Consider the following 4879-nt stretch of genomic DNA (forward strand, 5'->3'; position numbering starts at 1 on the left):
CAGACTCGGAGTGCAGTGGCCGCTCCCGGCCACCGCAGCCTCGCCTGCTGGGCTCCGGCGATCCTTCCGCCTCAGCCTTCCGAGTAGCCGGAATTACAGGCGCGCGCTACCACGCCCGGCTGATTTTTTGATTTATTGTAGAGATGAGGTCTCGCTACCCAGGCGGGTCTCGAACCCGCGGGCGCAGGCAATCCACTCACCTCAGCCTCCCAAAGGCGCGGGATTACAGGCTGAGCCACCGAGCCCGGCTTGGATGGCAGTTTTTATGGGGATTCATGCAATCAGCAGTACTATGGCCTAGATACATGTTTTGCTAACATACTATGGTGATTAACAAATATGACAGAGTTTCAGAGAAGGTGAAGGTGAACTGAGAGTGGATAGGGTGTATGTAGAAAAATTCCAATGGAGTTTCAAGTCCATTGAGTCATCAGGGATCCAGACATAACTGCTATTTTAAAGTAGCTAAGTGCTCAAGGGAGTCTGCTCAAGGATCCAACCACCTCTGGTATCAGGCTTTGAGAAGAGTCCAGGGCAAGACTTCTCTCAATGGTAGGTCATTTTTAGCTTAGCTTTGAAAATTCCAGGCCATCTGCATTCTCTATTGGATAAAAGGTAGAATTTTTAACATTTGAATGTGATACTACCCATGTAGCAAAGAACAGTAAAAAAAAAAATGCATGAACTGCACTCCTGTTTATACCTCAGTCTCAAGGCAAATGATAATATCCTGGCTTTTTCCTCTTGATGCAAGTAGTTGCTGTTACTGTGGAAAGATGATGAGATGAACCATAAGTAGAATGGACTTGCAGGGTTAGTGCCAAAACTCTTAGGCAAGTCACTGAACCTTTGAGTGCACTCATCTTTAAAACGGAATTGATACAGCCTTCCTTATTACTTCATAAGGATGTCATAAGATTAAAATGAGGACATATAAACTTCTCAAAAGCTTTGGATTTAGACAGGTCTTTGTTTATATCTTGTGTTTTCCACTTATGCCGTATGACTTTGGACAAGTGTATTCAAAATCACTCTAGTTCTTTATTGCCATATATGAGGAGTGGAGATAAGAAAAGGTACTTCATGGAGTCTTAGAGGGAATTAAATAAGATAACAAATATAAAGCATTTAAGAGTGCCAGGTGCAGAGTAAACGTGTAATGAATGGAAGCTATTAATATTAATGATTGCAGTTCATATAAAATGAATTCAAAAGGTGAAAAGGAATAGTGTAGAGGATTAGTTGTAGCAGTCGTCCAAGCAAGACTTGTGAAGTTATAGTCTGCCTATGAATATATGCAAGTTTTTTTTTTTTTTTTTGAGTTGGGGTCTCACTCTGTCACTCACGCTGGAGCACCATGGCACGATAATGGCTCATGGCAGCCTTGTCCTCTGGGCTCAGGAGATACTCCCACCTCAGCCTCCTGAGTAGCTGAGACTATGGGCATGTGCTACCACACCCAACTAAGTTTTTGATATTTTGTAGAGACAAAGTTTTTGGTATGTTGCCCAGGCTGGTCTGGAACTCCTGGACTCAAGCAATTCTCCCTTCCCAGCCTCTCAAAGTACTGGGATTACAAGCGTGAGCCACCAAGACTGGCTGCAAGCATGTTTTGATTTACTAATGACAGGAAGCAGAATGTCTTTGTTCCAGCACTTAATTTTAGACACAGAAGTATGATCAAATCCTAATGATTTTTTCCCAGCTGAGACACTGTCCACCTACGTTTAGATTTCACATACTGGCATCTCGTGAAGCATTTTATATCCTATGTAACTTGATATGCATCTTCTTCTAGTTCCTTTTCAGACAGTAAATTCCTGGAGAATAAAGACAGTGTTTTCTCTGTGGCCACACAGCCCTGCAGGGCTTGGTGAGGACTGTGTGGGTGTTCAATATATTAAGTACTAATTGGTGCCAGAGGGAAGCTGAGATTGTTATTAACGTTTCCACCCAGTGTGATGCTGGGGAGTTGTGTGCAGTGTACACAGGGAGCGAGCAGGGGGAGAGGCAATGGTTTACCAGGGATTTGGAGCCTCTTACAAAGCAATGTTCACTCGGTTCTCTCCCCAGGGCTTCCATCGACAGTGGCATGAATGAAAGTACATTCTGGAAAGCAATGAGGATTGATTCTGCCACCTTTATTTAGTTCTCTTTTGATGTCCTGCCTTTCATTAATTTAGACACCAAATCCATGCTCTGCCACTCCCTAGCCTTGGGTGCTTGAGTATGTCATTAGGTCACTTTGAGCCTCAGCTTTCTTATTTTTAAAACAGGAGTGATAATATCAGTTCTATGTACTTCATGGGGTGGTCATCAGCATCTGAGGAGATAGTATGCATAAAAGCTATGCACATTGCTAAGCATGATAAGCATGGAAGGTACTATTATGATGTCACTCAATATGCCAGCTAAGGCCTGGATCTTTTGATGGCTTCTTGCCTCAGGGATGACAGTCAGCTACATTCAAAGCATCACATACTTCCTTGACTTCTGGAAGGGAGGGCTGAACAGAGCACTTTGGGAGATGAGTCTCTCCGTGTCCCCAATTCTCCAGTGCATGGACTGTGCTTCAATTCCTCTCAAGCAGCACAGAGGCTAACCTGGCTGTCCTTCAGAAGCATAAGGAGATGTGTCCGGATATGTTTCTTCTCAACACCCATGCGTTTGCACTGACTAGCGACTGGCAGGCCTTTAGGTGGCGACTGACTGTGAGTGGAGCGCTGTTGAGAACCCCAGAGCAGCATTTCTCTATGGGAAGATAACTAGTTCTGTGAGAAAGTTACTAGTTCCTAGTAACTAGGAAGCTCTAGTTCAGGCTTCCTGGTGTTTTCTGGGTCTTCTACAAATATTTCTACCCTGACACCACCCCTGTCCATTTCATTCACATTTTGCCAGATTTCTCCTTCAAGAGTCTCTGCTTTAATGCATGGGATGGGGTGTCCCACTGGACACTGGGTCCATGGAACTTTAAGCCCCACCTGGATGGTGACAAAGTCAGTTGCTGATGCCCGATAAGTCTCCTATCTGTGCCTCCTCAGGTCCTCAGTGAAGGGACACCATCAGCTATCACCATTACCACTCACCCCCTTTTTCTCCTGAGATTTCCAAAACAGAGGGAGGCACCAGAGGTTGCCTTTGTCCCTTCTGTTGGTAATTTTAAGACACAGATGAGGAAGGAGGACGCAGCTCTCTTGAAAAAGTCTGGGGGTTCCCTGGTTACATTCTCATGGTCTCTATTCCTATCTACAAACACTTCAAGCAGTTCATGAACAAATTCCCTTCCCCCTACTTTCTCCATTTCGTTACTTGACCCGAAGGAAGGTGTTTCCAGGGCAATGACAAACTCCTGTAAGCTGAAATTTCAGAATCACCGAACTTCAGAGCTTGAAGGGGCCATAGAAGCATCTGTCCGAAAGGCTTCATGTGGACCCTGAGTTTCAAAGAGGAGAGATGACTTAAAGTCCTGCAGCTGAGCAGGGGATGGAGGGACTGCCAGCCAACTGCTTGTTCTCTCACAGGGCACGAGGCTGACATCTCTCTGTGCAATTATCAGAAAATATAAACTAAAAGGAAATGAAAGAACTTTGCTCTGCTCCTCTAATCCAGGCAGCATCAACCAGGCATCCAGAGTGTATGAGAATCTATTCACGTCCTCTTAGATGAGTTTGTTTTACTAAACTCATTCTCTCTCTCTCTCTCTCTCTCTCAATTTCCCGCTCCCTATGAAGTATAATTAAAAATTACTATTTAAGCCACTAGACATGCAACACATTAAAAAAAAAAAAGCAAAACAGAGCAGTGCTGCAATATGAGATGCAATATGAGAAGACAACCGTGTTCCCCATGTTTTTCCTACCTGGCCCATAGGAACACCAGCCCAGGCCCTTCTCACGCCCTCCTGCCCTGGCTGCCCATTTGTTTTGAATATAGAGTCCTTCACCAAGTTCCCTAGACCCCAAAGAACACCCTGTTCAGAAGCTCAGTCACTTCTCCACCCTGCCTGCCTCATGTCATGGAACTCAAGCCAAACAGCACTTTCCTGCCTTTTCCATTCCACACAGCATTCCTGGGCTTGTTTCCACTGCTGGCGTGGAGCTCTTAGGTAGAGGAAAGTAGAGCAGATCTTTGAAGGAATATGTTCAATTACTACAAGGGAAATGATGGAGGGTAGATAAAAAGTATAAACCATGTAGTTACAAATCCTTAAAAGGACAACTATCTCAAGAAAACCTTGTATATGCACATTTTAAAATGACAAGCTTGGAAATGTTGTGAAGCCTACATGAGTAATCTGGAAGCTGTGTTTCCTCTCTCTGGTGACTCAAACTAGGACTTTTCTGAGTGAACAGGTGTGTACTAATGAGGATGACTTTGGGCTTCTAGCTGATGCTTAAATACCCGAACTAAGACTAGGCAGTCTATTTATCTTTTTTTTTTTTTTTTGAATTGGAGTCTCACTCTGTCACCCGGACTGGAGTGCGGTGGCCGCTCTTGGCCACCGCAGCCTCGACCTGCTGGGCTCCGGTGATCCTTCCGCCTCAGCCTTCCAAGTAGCCGGAATTACAGGCATGTGCTACCACACCCAGCTGATTTTTTGATTTATTGTAGAGATGAGGTCTCGCTGCCCAGGCGGGTCTCGAACCCTCAGGCTCAGGCAATCCACTCACCTCAGCCTCCCAAAGGCGCGGGATTATAGGCTAAGCCACCGAGCCCGGCTGCCCAGCTAATTTTTTTTAAGATTTTCTGTAGAGGCAAGGTCTTGCTGTGCTGCCCAGGCTGATCTCAAGCTCCTAGGCTCAAGCGATCCTCCCATCTCAGCCTCCCAAATTGCTGGGATTACAGGCACAAGTCACTGAGCCTAGCCAGAAGAGAGCTA

The sequence above is a fragment of the Carlito syrichta genome, unplaced genomic scaffold (genome assembly GCF_000164805.1).
Source record: "Carlito syrichta isolate Samal-C Ts95f unplaced genomic scaffold, Tarsius_syrichta-2.0.1 Scaffold315952, whole genome shotgun sequence".
In the NCBI taxonomy this organism is placed as follows: Eukaryota; Metazoa; Chordata; class Mammalia; order Primates; family Tarsiidae; genus Carlito; species Carlito syrichta.